We start from the raw sequence: 13648 nt of genomic DNA on the forward strand, positions 1-13648 counted from the left end.
GTACGGGGTAAACAGATACAAACCTGGGGGAAATGTAAAAAAATTAAGTTGATTTTTATACCCTTTTATTCATAATTTTTTATACTCTTCTACGGGGGTTAGGAGGGTAGATCTGGATTGGGCCAGTGAGCCATGGCTAAGCAGGTATTAAGATGGGTATCATTCCAGAGCATGAAGGTTGCTGGTTCGATTCTCCAATCAGGGTACAAATAGGAACAGCTTAATGCTCCTGTCTCTCAAAAAAATAAAGAGTAGATGCGATGACCCCATGAGTGGCTCCTAGCAGCCTGCCAAAGAAAGAAAATTTTCTGTCTTAACCAATGAGAGCCAAACAAGATGAGACCCTTAGCCCAAGCCTGCAGCCTGCTCATAGGCGCATTGCTCAACAATCACTTCGTATGAAGTGTTAACTTGCTTGAAAGGTACTCACATGCGATTCAGCCTTTCAAATCTATATTCCATACCTTGCATTAAGTCTAATTTTGGCCTTTTAAAACTTGCTGAATATATTTGGACTCATTTAGGTATCCTCGAATCGATCTTTTAAATGCCATCAAAATGATCTTTTTGTTTCTGTCTTCTTTTCGCCAAAATTTTGAACTCCTCCAGCAAACGCCAGGTCTGTCTGCCCCTGGCCCAGACAAGAATTCTGTCTCTCTTGAAAAACCCTTATGTCAGACACCATGCCATCCTCCTCTTTTTTCCCTTCACTCTTTATTGTGAACTCTCAGTATTTTGGTTTCTTTAGTGACAAAGTAAGCGTGGGATTAGTCCACAGCACTTCTAGCTGGTTCACGTTTCTCTCCAGACACCATAGAATAACACACAAGATTTTATAACTTCCTTAGAGTCATGGTGGAGAATCCTCCAAGGATACAATTTAATAAGCTTCCAATTATCTTCTCCTTGGTCGGGCTGCCTGAGGCTCCAAAAGTCCCAGTCTCCCCTTCCAGTGCCCCCTGTGGCATTGACTGACCCCTTGTCATTGTATAGCTGGAAGTCAGGGCCACCTGTTAGACCTATTGTTAAATCCCTCAGTGTTCACACTACATAGGACTTTGCATCAGTGTCTCTGTGTCTACAATGCCATCACCTTGGGAGTTAGTGGCACTTGTGTGTACTGGGCCAGCCACACTATCCCACTGCAGTTCAAGAGTTCTGAAAGGACCCCACAAAGATGAAACTTACTGTCATTTAATAATAATTCCATATAATGATAATACTTACATTATTTCATACTTCATACTTACTCTTAACCTGTAACAATTCAGGTAAGGGGCTAAGTGCATTATATTGGTATTTGGCAGGGTAGGATCTTCTCGATAATATGGCAGACATTTCAGTGATGTTATGATTCCGTGGAGATTTTCATTTCTTATATCGGAGAGAGACTCAGGGTAGGGGCCTGTGGAGAAATGTGTGATTCAGGGCCCGGAGAGTCAGGATTCTCAGTCAGGACCAAGGTCACACTGGCCAGTGCTCTGGCCATCGGGTGAGAAAGGGGAGAGCGTGAGCTCAGCAGTCAGGTGTTGCTGAGACAGGTTCCCTGCTCTCTGGTCATGTGACCTGGGGCCAGGTCTCACCTTCTCCGAGTCTCGGTCTCCTCATCTGTACAGTGGGCACATCATGCTCACGCCACAGGGTAGCTGAAATGAGCAAGTGAATTAACATAAGTAAAGCAGGTGTACAGAGTAGCACGTGCAGACATGTCACTTCTGGTGATATTTGAAGAGAAAAACCAGGCAGCACAAACCACTGCAGGAAATACATTGAACATATATTTAAAACGAAAGCAAACAGAAAGCAAAAGGCTTAGGACAAGTGGCGAAGATGGGACAGGTGGTCCCTAAAGAACTTGCTCTAGTCAGGGTGTCACTGTGTCAGACCTGGGACAGCTGAGTCACTCGAGGAGTAACAAGTCCTGCATCCACACCCTTACCCTGACTTTGCTCTAAACCAGGGGTCCCCAAACTTTTTACACAGGGGGCCAGTTCACTGTCCCTCAGACCATTGGAGGGCCGGACTATAAAAAAAACTATGAACAAATCCCTCTGCACACTGCACATATCTTATTTTAAAGTAAAAAAAACAAAACGGGAACAAATATAACATTTAAAATAAAGAACAAGTAAATTTAAATCAACGAACTGACCAGTATTTCAATGGGAACTATGTTCCTCTCACTGACCACCAATGAAAGAGGTACCCCTTCCGGAAGTGCAGTGGGGGCCGGATAAATGGCCTCAGGGGGCCGCATGTGGTCCATGGGCCATAGTTTGGGGACCCCTGCTCTAAACAATACTCTCACCCATACCCATGCTGAGGCCCAGATTCAAGGGCTCCCATTGGAGGAACAGAGGCAGCCCAGGATGGAGGCCAGGATGCTGGGGGAGGGGCGACCTGTAAGGCCCCAGGGAAGGGCATTCTCACTGGCCTTACCCAGTGGCTCCCTTGCAGAGGCCTCAGCAGCGCTGCAGTCAGGAGCGTGGTATGCAGGGCCATCCTTGTGATGACGTGTCCCAGCTACACAGCCTGTTCCTCCATGCACTTTGTTCCTGGCTACACGTTCCACTGAAAGCCCCTCAGCCTGCTCCTGGCACACACTGCCCCTCACACAGCCACGGGACACTTCTGCATTCCAGAGTGGGGCTGCCAAAATCCACCTGGGCTCTGGCACACCTCGACAGAACTCCTTGTTTTGGCCGCTGGACTTGGAGCAGAGCTAAGAGGAGTGTACGTTCCCCATACTCTCCCGAGCCCATGACGAGAAGGTGCATCCTGGGTAAAAGCCAGCACGTGCAGTCTCCTTCCACCCCGTTCACACAGCTCCACGGTCCAGGCTTTCCAGGATGCGCTGATCGCTGGTACTCAGCATTCGTTACACCTGAGCCACAACCGCTCTAGAGGTATCCTAACCCACCCTCTCCTAGAGAGGGAACCCCTACACCATCTTTCAAGTATTTATAGTCAGAAGTCTTCCCCATTGAGACCACTCTTACTGGCAGTGAGATTGAGGGCAGTAACAGTCACCCAAGGCTGCTCTCGTCAGCGTGTTTGCCAGGCATGTAATTGGGGAAGTGAAGGTAGCCAGGCTGAAGATGCACTGTAAGAATGGGGCTGGGGGTCATAGCAACCACCTGCATGATGGAGGGGACAGTGGAGGGGGTACAGGCTGGGGACACATAGACGGGCTGGTTAGGAATCGGAACCTGGGTGATGGGAACTGAGGGAGCAGCCAGCCCGGTGTCCCTGCTCTCTGCTATGTGCTGAGTCCCAGACTTGCCTCCTGGCTTCCTTTGTAGCTGAGAACTGACAGGCTGTGTTCATGGCAGCCTCATTAGTGCAGACAGGAGAGCTTTGAGGAGAACTTATTGATGTTGCCACCACTTTTAACATCACGCTCAGCATAACTCACAGTACAGCCCAACGTGTGCGTGTGAGGACAAGCATCTCCCCGATTCAGGGCCCGGGAGGATAAACTGGCAGCTGACAGACTGACTCTGCCTCAGATATATATTCTTAGGCTGGCTCATTGTTTCAGAAACTGATGAATTCATTGTCAACATTTTTTAAAAAAAGAATTTTATGTTTAAAAATCTTTATTTCTAGCTTTCCTGGAAAAGGAAAGTGGAGATCTTGCAGCACCAGCTCCACATTCTTGCATGGCCAGAGCAGACGTACCTCTTTACCGTTTAATGTGTGTTTAGCTCACCTCAGTCCCCACCACTCCCTACTGTGTCCCCGGGACCCAGAGCAAGTTTTGGTTGCATGTACCATGTGTTCGTGTAATTGATATTCCTAAAATAAAGAGAATTATACCTTTTAAAATATTTTTTTTCTATCAAAAATGTGAAAATGCAAATCTAAGGAGACCTCACTTTTGAATAAGACTAGGACAGAGCGTCATCTGATCAGTAAGCACCTGCAGTGTGCCCGGGCCAGAGGAAGCTGCAGCCCCATCAGGACCTCAAGCACAGCCTTTGTGGGCAGCAGAGCTGGGTACCAGCCTCGTGGGTTCTGGTTACTACAGCATGCATACCCCACTCAGCTGAACTGTTCATGACTGACAAGGTGTTCACCCCCACTTCTGACTTCTGAAGGTCCTTAAGCAAGTTACTAAATCACTCTGCCCTTGTGATCGGTAAATAAGGCTACTAAGACAGACTTAATAGGTTTAAGTATGAGAAGCACCCAGCACAGAGATGGCACCTGGTGGGTGGTGTATATACGGCTACCAGTATAGTACTGTCTGCCTCCCAGTTTCTCAGGTCCAGACAACTCGGCTCACGCTCCTTCAGCAGGCCGTCCCGACTCCTCCCTACCTGCCCCGGCAGAGCAGGACGAGGGCTGCTCCTCACCCCGCCTGTCATTCTGTGCTGCACTGATTGCTGTCTGTGTGTCACTGGCCATAACACGAGCTCCTTGGAGGTAGAAAACAGAGCCGCAGAGTCCTTAGTCTAGGAGGCCTGTTCGAACAACCTGGGTCAGGTTCTTTGGCCTGACAGGCTTTAGCATGGCATCCAACTCCCAGCCGAATCCCACGTGCACCCAGGGTGGAGGCTGGACTGAAGGTAGCATCCCTGCAAGCTCCCTAAAAAAATGCAGACTCAGGAGTCAACATAGGAAACATCCAAACCTGAAGAGAGGTTTTATGAGTTTGAGCCAAACTGCCGACAATTGCTGCAAAACAAAATCTCATTGGATAGAAAACATGCTCCAGAGAATGGCAGCTTTACAGCTTATTTTATACCTTAGAGTCAAAGGAGGGTGTAAGGAGGGTTACATGGAATCCATTGGTGGTTAATTAAGGGGGCGGGAGAAAGAAAAGCGGCAAAGTCATCTGGGATTGGATAAAAAGGCAAAATGAAGAAACCCATACTTCTTTTACATCGGTGGGTTCAGGATAGCCCATGATTAACATTTACGGCTCAGAGATGGTGTGATGGAGGTGGGGTTGAGGGGACAAGGTAACAAGAGATTCTGGGGTCAGCAGTTGTGCCCTGAGAGGTCTGGAGAAGGAGATTTCCCTGACCTTCCAAGGGTCTGTGATCTCAGACTCACGAAGACAATAGAAAAACTCATTCAAGGTAAAGATTGACCAGATGCCTGCCATGACCCAGTTTTATTTAGGACGTTTGATGTTCAGACCACTTGTGCATTCTCAGTTGGGAAGGCCCACCATGCCCACCTCTGCTGAGGTTTAGTGTGTGGCTACTTTTAGTCCACACTGGGAACCGGGACCTCCTGATCCAGACCTGCATTTAATAGATCCTGTGACAGGAAAGTACAGGAAGGCTGGTGACATGCCCTCCCCAACCCCCGAGGCCCGCATGCTCCCCGGCCAGGGCTCTTCAGTGACTAACAGGCTGAATCTGCGCGACAGCATTTCCAACAGGTTTTCACACTTGATAAATCCTATACTAGCAACTAGATAGTTTTTGAACTCAAATTCATAAAGCCCTAAAACATCCAGGAATTAAAGAATAGACTCCCACCTAAATGCATAAGAACCAATAGCTGCAAAATGGGTTTCATTCACATAAGGGTTTCACTTAAAATACCTGGTGGGTTTTTAAAGATTTATTACTACGGAGCTCTTTTCCACTGAACCGCAGAATGCACTAAAAAGCCGGCTGTCCCTGTTTTAAGGTTGGGAATGTGTAAGCCAGAAACCAGGTCTGGGCCCCTGGGAGGAGCCAGCCATCAGTGTGGTCTGTGCACACAGGCTCTGGGGGCTGAAGCTGCTGGCTGACCCCTTCTTGTCTAGGAAGGGCTCAGACACGGGCTTCCGGGCCCCCCTGCACGGTCCCCTGGGACAGGGCCTCTGTCTCCCTTGCAGGCTCCCCCTGGCCCCTCTCAGCCCTGCTTCTTGTCCTGGGCTCATGGGGGAGACATGTACCTGTGCTTCTTCCCTGGCCTCTCAGCCGGTGTTGTCTTGGAACTAGAGGCTGAAAAGTGGCTAGAGCTGCCCTTTCCAATGCAGGCAGGCATTTGTCCCAGAACAGCCTGCTTAGAGAAGGGGGTCACAGCGGGGCACCTGGGGACCCCAACCCCACACTCCAGGACACAGTGCTCGAGGCTTTCAGGCCCCGCCTCCCCTGGGGCTCCCTATCCCATCCCTCCATTTTTAGGGACTCCCGCACCCCTGCTCTGTGCTTGGGGAACCCTGATCCCTGTTGCACTCTGAGCAAACCAGGTCCCAGGTGTTCTTGCAGCTCCCTGTCTGTCCCCTCCCCTGCTCCTCTTTCCCACGCTCCAGCTGTGGGGCCAGGGACAGGGGCTCATCCGGGAGCCAGGAAGCTAGGAGCAGAGAAGACCTCGGCAGGTCGAACAAGAGGAGGCAGGCCACAGAGCAGGAGAAACGTCCCGCATCTGAGCACTAGAGCTGCCTCGGCCTCAGTGTGGAAGTGCCAAATCAAAAGTTTTTAGAAAGTTTGTCAGTCCCAACTTCTTGGGGAAAGGGAGCAAGGGGTCCTTTTTTTTTTTTTTTTTTGTATTTTTCTGAAGTTGGAAACAGGGAGGCAGTCAGACAGACTCCTGCATGCGCCCGACCGGGATCCACCCGGCATGCCCACCAGGGGGCGATGCTCTGCCCATCTGGGGTGTTGCTCTGTTGCAACCAGAGCCATTCTAATGCCTGAGGCAGAGGCCACAGAGCCATCCCCAGCGCCCGGGCCAGCTTTGCTCCAATGGAGCCTTGGCTGCAGGAGGGGAAAAGAGAGACAGAGAGGAAGGAGAGGGGGAGGGGTGGAGAAGCAGATGGGCGCTTCTCCTGTGTGTCCTGGCCGGGAATCGAACCCGGGACTCCCGCATGCCAGGCCAACGCTCTACCACTGAGCCAACCGGCCAGGGCCTAAGAGCAAGGGGTTCTTAAGCAGGATCCCAAAGAGCTGGAGCGCTGGGACTTCCTCTCCCAGAAGGAGCATTCCGGATGCGCTTTCCCGGGGCAGTCACCTCAGGTCTGGAGCCACCTCTGTGCTGGATCTCAGCTCCAGGGCTTTAGTGGCGTGACTTTGGGCTGGTCACGAAAGCTCTCTCCAAGTTCCCCCATTGTGAGGTGAAGACAGTCCCCTCTCTTGTAGGAATAAATGACCTGAAGCCATGGAAGCATGATGCTGACACTGTGGGAACTGGAGAGCGGATGGTTCTCCTTCCTTATCCTTGAGTAGCTTGAAGCACTGAGGAGGGCCTCTCTTCCCTCTCCCCACCCCCAGACCCTACCCCCAGATAGAAAAGAGTAACAAGAACAGCCACCACTAAGAGTGCATCTGTAAGCCAGGCACTGTGCACAAACCTTGCACTCCATCTGCTCGGCCTTTGGCTGGCACCACTGTCATCCTCATTTTACAGATAAAGTAACCGAGTCTTAGAGAAGTAGCTTCCCCCGAGGTCCTGGGCTCGAGGTAAAGTAGAAAGCTAGGCAATCTAATGCCAGAGTCCATTTGCTCGACTGGTACCCAGTTCCCCTTCCAGGCTGTCTTAGTGTTTTATTTCTATCACAGCAAACGACCACTGACTCAGTGGCTTAAAAGAAACCCATTTCTAGCTCATCGTTCTGGAGGTCAGAGGTCCAGTCAGACAGAACTGCACTTTCTGTTCAGGATATCACAGGCTGAAATTCAGGTGTCAGCGAGCTGTCTTCTCTGGAACTCAGGGCCTCTTCAAACCCCGTGGTTGTGGCAGAATTTAGTTGTTTGTGACTTGTAGGACTGGTGTCCCGTGTCCTTACTGCTGCCAGTGCTTAGGAGTCACCCATATTTCTTGCTCCACGGCCCCCTCCATCTTTAAAACCAAAAAAGGAGAATTTCCTTCTCAAGCTTCGAATCTCCTGCTTCAGGGAAAACCCAGTCCCTTTAAGGGCATCTGTGATTAGGTCGGTCTCATCGCAGAAGGAATTTCTTAAAGTCATCTGTACCATAACATAATCTAACCGTGCAAGTGAGTGTTTTGTCCCCAAACCCGGAGGCGCAGATAGGGAGAATACATCTGGGCAACGGGGGCAGGAATCTTGCGGGCAACTAAGAATTCAGCTTTTCTTTTTTTTTTTTTTCTGAAGTTGGAAACTGGGAGGCAGTCAGACAGACTCCCACATGCGGCCGGCTGAGATCCACCCGGCATGCCCACCAGGGGGCGATGCTCTGCCCATCTGGGGCGTCACTCTGCCGCAATCAGAGCCATTCTAGCACCTCAGGCAGAGGCCACAGAGCCATCCTCAGCGCCCGGGCAAACTTTGCTCCAATAGAGCCTTGGCTGTGGGAGGGGAAGAGAGAGACAGAGAGGAAGGAGAGGGGGAAGGATGGAGAAGCAGATGGGTGCTTCTCCTGTGTGCCCTGGCTGGGAATCGAACCCGGGACTCCCGCACACCAGGCCGACACTCTACCACTAAGCCAACCGGCCAGGGCCCAGAATCCAGCTTTTCTGTTTCTAGTCCATTCTCTATTGAGAACACCTTTAATATTTCCTGCTGACCTGGAGATCTCTGAGGGCACCAGGGCGGCCTATTCACCAACCTGTTTAGGATATTGTCATGTTTTAACAAGCAGTACAGCGTCTAGGTTCATACAGAACAGTGTACAAATACCTCCGCATGAGACCTGGCTCCTTCTTCTCCATTACTCTTCCTCTAAATTCATCCCATATCCTAAATCTCAGGGATGCAGACTTTGACCCAGCATACATTAGAGAGAAAGGAGGACGTTGTTAAGGCTGTCTGCTATTTCCATCTTTGCGGCAGGGAAACTGAGTCTGAGACAAGACTCCCAGCCCCGCCCTGCAGATGCCCAGGTGCATTCCTGCCAAGCTGCTGTGTCTGGGACTCGGCTCCCTAGAGCACCCCCATGACATGGACTTTTCTTCACTGGGGAGGGACAGGTTGGAATTCTTAACACAGAAGTCCACTTACATAGATGTGACATTCATTAATGTGTCACTTAAAACACCTTCCTTTGATTTTTGCCTCTTTTGATTCCTTCTCTGCTTGTGTCTTTAAATCAAAGAGATTAAACCACTTTTTTGGACTTTAAACTCTGTCTCTCTCAAGAGCTTTAATAGGCACAACTTCCCACCAAGGCACACAGGAAGGATTAAAGATGAAGAGAGTGAGGGAGGCTTGATGAGGTTTAACGGGATTTGCTCACATTGGTGCCTCTCCCTGGTCCTGTAGGAAGGAGCTGTGGTTTAAGCCAGGCCCAGCCAAAGCCTTGCTCCTTACCTTTCTTCTTCTTTTTTTAAATGAGAGGAGGTGAGATAGAGAGACAGACTCCTGCATGTGCCCTGACCAAGATCCACCTAGAAACCCTTGTGTGGGGCCAATGCTTGAATCAAGCAAGTTATTTTTAGTGCCCGGAGCCAACGCTCTGACCAACAAAGCTATCTTCAGCACCCAGGGCCAAATCTCGAGCCAACTGAGCCACCAGCTGTGATGGGAAGAGGAGGAGAAGGGGGAGAGGGAGTGGAAGAGAAGCAGATGGTTGCTTCTCACATGTGCCCTGATTGGGAATCAAACCCGGGAGGTCTGCATGCTGGGCTGATGCTCTATCCGCTGAGCCAGCTGGTCAGGGCACTCCCTGCCTTTCTGTACAGACCTGCCTGGGCTCAAAGGGGCGATGCTAGAATATGAACTACACAGACCTGGATCTGTGTTTACCTTATTCACTGCTTTAGCTCCAGGTCTTAGCACTAGAGGTAGACTATAGTAGTCCTTCAGATAATGCTTGCCGAACAGATGCATAAATTAGTAGGTGGATCTTGAAAGTCTCCAAAAGAATCTCCATTGTCCCTGAATATACTTTAGACTTGATGGACCTACAGCATTGAAGGTTAACATTTCTAAAATGGGTATTTCATTTCCTCTTTGAAGAAATCTGCATACTGGAGGCTCCAAGCCTTTCAGCTCCAAGCCTGCCCTGCAAATAGCTGCCCTGGGGTGGGGGTGGGGTGGGGGCCTTCCATACTTGTCTAAGATGCTTAGGCCTCTTTCTTCATCTTTAAAATGAGGTTAGTAGGTTATTGTATTAAGTTTTAATTCAAGAATTGATAACTATGTATCTACATTAATACTTATGTTTGTATTCATATATTCTTTCCCTGGATCTTCAGAATGGCCCATGGTAGGGCAGAAAATAGAGCCTGGTTAATGGTGGCACAGCGGATACAGCATCACCTGGGATGCTGAGGTCCCCAGTTCAAAACCCCAAGGTCACTGGCTTGAGCGCAGGCTTGCCAGCTTGAGCACAGGATCATTGACATGATCCCAAGGTCGCTGGCTTGAAGCCCAAGGTCGCTGGCTTAAGCAAGGGGTCACTGGCTCAGCTGGAGCCCTACCCCCACCCGCACCCCCATCAAGGCACTTACGAGAAAGCAATCAATGAATAACTAAGGTGAAGCAATTACGAGTTGATGCTTTTCACTCTCTTCTCTTTCTCCCTTCCTGTCTGTCTGTCTCTCTCTTTTTCACTCTCTCTCATCTCTCTCTCTCTCTCTCTCTCTCAAATAAATAAATAAGAAAAAGGAAAAGAAAAGAAAGTAGTATTCAAGCTTCATGGTAGCAAATGGAGGCAAAGGCAGTTAGGGACTGTTTCTTTGGATCACAGAGCAAATTTGTTGCAAACTGAGCATAAATCCAGATTTCACCTGGGCTGGGCAGAGTATTGTTTCTGCAGACAAGCCCAGCCCACTGGGAGAATCTATCCCAGTACCAAATTGGAAATAAACTTCTTTTTCCCCCGCCTGCTGGACAGAAAAGTTTTCCCATCTGGGCTGAGGTGTCCTAGAAAACTTTTTTGTTTGTTTCCAGGGCAGCACAACGACCTTCATATATTCACAAGAATATATGAAAGTGTGTTTAAAAATAAAGAAGGAAACAGTGCAGAAAATCAGCAGAAAGCTGTTTTCCCGGAAGAGCTGAGGGCAGAAGAACGCGCTTTCCCGGGTACCCTGTCCAAGGACTCACCGCGTCAGCAGTGTGCCCGCCCCGCCCACATCAGGGGTGAGCTCCTGCGCCAGTGCCCTCAGTCCTGCCTGAGCTGGTTCCAGCAGCTGAGGTCTCCGGGTCACACAGGGCCTTGGGATTTGCAGCGCGTCTCACTCTTTCTGGGCTTCTCCCGTCAGGTTTTCAGAATAAGATCTCCTACCTGGCGGCAGAGCAAAATCATGCCTGGGAGCCAGCAAAGAAGCGCAGAGCGCATCCCTCATTTATCTTCGTAACTGCCCTGTCGGGGAGCAGGGAGCAGGTGGCCCTGTGCAGCGTGGGGAATGGGCAGTGGGTGTCTGAGACAAAGAGCCCTTCCTAGGACCCTCAATGTGATACTAGAAAGGTTCTCCTGATATTGCTGTACCCGTCCAGGCAGCCGGGGAACAGGTCTGCCAGCACCACCTGACTCTGCCTGGGGCGGGAACCTTCCCCTTCCCCTTCCCCACGTGGTCAGGGATGCAGTGCCTCTCCACAGGTTAGAGAACATTCATCTGGGCTGTTCTACCAGGACACAGTTTCCAGGGACAGCGAGGACCTGGGAAATTAAGCAAAACTTGTTTAGAAAGATGAAGGGCTAAATGGCAGAATCATAGAACTTTCTGGAGGGAGCAGTAGAACATTCACTCTACAGCCACGTGTGGCTTGTGCTGTGGCAGGTGGAGACTCTCACTGCCCGGGCTTCAGTTTTCTCAGCTGATGATTGGAGTGATAATAAGGGCACTTGTCTGACAGCTGTGTTGTGGAGACTGAAACGAGCTCATGGATGTCAGTTTCCTAGCACAGTGCCTGGACCACAGATGCTCAGAGACTTCACCTGCTGTATTTAGCTGCAGAAGTTCTGCTCCTCCCTCGCTTTATTAGTGTCTTAAAGCATCTTAAACAGGCGTGAGCAGAATATCAGAAAAAAACAGGCTGAAAGATACAGGTTCTTGGGTATTTCTTTAAAACGCAGCATGTACTCCAAAAACACTTTACAACCTTTTTAAAATTTATTTTTTATTGAGATATAATTGACTTAGGACCTTGTATTAGTTTAAGGTGTACAATATAATGATTTGATATCTGTGTATATTACAAAATGGTGACCACAATAAGTCTAATTAACATCCATCACCACACAGAGTTACAATATTTTTTTCTTGTGATGAGAGCTTTAAGATCTCTCTTAGCAACTTTCAAGTATACAATGCAGCCTTGTTAACTGTACTCTCCACTGTACAGTACATCCTCAGAGCTTATAACTGAAGTTTGTACCTTTGAACCCCTAACCCATTTCACTCACCCCTTTCCTCCCCCAGCCTTCGGCAATACCAATCTGTTCTTCGTATCTATCAGTTTGGTTTTATTTTTAAATTCCACATATTGGTTTACAGCCTTTTTTTTTTTTTTTTTTTTTTGCATTTTTCCGAAGCTGGAAATAGGGAGGCAGTCAGACAGACTCCCACATGCGCCCGACCGGGATCCACCTGGCATGCCCACCAGGGGGTGATGCTCTGCCACTCTGGGGCGTCGCTCTGTTGCATCCAGAGCCATTCTAGTGCCTGAGGCAGAGGCCACAGAGCCATCCTCAGCGCCCGGCCCATCTCTGCTCCAATGGAGCCTTGGCTGCGGGAGGGAAAGAGAGAGACAGAGAGGAAGGAGAGGGGGAGGGGTGGAGAAGCAGATGGGCGCCCCTCCTGTGTGTCCTGGCCGGGAATCGAACCCGGGACTCCTGCACGCCAGGCTGACGCTCTACCACTGAGCCAACCGGCCAGGGCCAGTTTACAGCCTTTTGAAAATCTTAAAGCATTAATATCTTGCCCACCTCAATATCTTGGAGGGCAAGGAATTACTGTAACAACGTTTTTAATGGTGGGTCTATACATCAATTTGTCATATTAGTAAGTGCTCAGACGGCCACAGACTCCCCACTCAGACAGAGTGCCCACATGGTGAATCAGACGCAAGCTGCCTTTTCCTGTCTGCGCTGAGATCACAGATAGAAAGAAGGGAGCAAGGAGAGGGGGAGATACGAAGGACAGAGCACAGGGGTTGGCCCGATGAGCAGGAATCCAGATGTTACCTCTGCCACTTACCTGTTTGGTGGCCCAGGTGTCACTTAACTTCTTTGGGATGTTTTATTATTCATTTATCTGTTTATTCAACAAGTACTTTTTGAGTACATAGAATATACCAGGCTACAATCTGGGTACTGGGAACAAAACAGACACAAAATTATGCCGTGTGGTGCTTACATTCTGATGGAGGGAAAGAGACTATTAGGAATAAACATGTGCATAATCAAACAATATAGTATTTCTATGACAGAGATTATGAGATCTTTGGTGAGTTGGGGTAAGTACAGGTGACAGTCTACGTATAATAACATATAATTACTAATAAATAGTGGACTAATAAATAAAAAGGCATCTAATAAATTGTTGTAATTGTTATTTTTTAAATTGCTTCCAGATTTTGAAAAATCCTTTAAACATTTCATGTATAGTTTGCACCTAAGAACTGGTCATTTATTCATTCAACAAACAATTATCAACCGTCTGTTTTATGCTAGATCCTGTATTAGTCACCAGGGACAAAAGCCAATAATATAAGAAAACATGGTTCCCTCCCTTAAGGATTTCACAGTCTGGTCCACTGCACACTAGATGAGAGGTCTTTGAGTGCAGAGCCGCAGAA

At 49.0% G+C, this 13648-nt stretch overlaps 1 protein-coding gene across 2 annotated transcripts in view; it reads left to right on the forward strand.

The window, feature by feature from the left end:
• KCNJ5 (potassium inwardly rectifying channel subfamily J member 5) overlaps positions 1-13648 on the forward strand; it is a 32987-nt gene that overhangs the window by 10094 nt on the left and 9245 nt on the right. Inside the window, exon 1 of one of the 2 annotated variants that reach the window (XM_066259719.1) lies at positions 10966-10987. The exons of the other annotated variant lie outside the window; for it this stretch is intronic. The gene's annotated coding sequence lies outside the window, so the exon portion shown is untranslated. Of the gene's footprint in view, positions 1-10965; positions 10988-13648 lie in introns of those variants that run through there. 2 annotated transcript variants of the gene reach the window in all.

The sequence above is a fragment of the Saccopteryx bilineata genome, chromosome 2, assembly GCF_036850765.1.
Source record: "Saccopteryx bilineata isolate mSacBil1 chromosome 2, mSacBil1_pri_phased_curated, whole genome shotgun sequence".
Lineage (NCBI taxonomy): Eukaryota > Metazoa > Chordata > Mammalia > Chiroptera > Emballonuridae > Saccopteryx > Saccopteryx bilineata.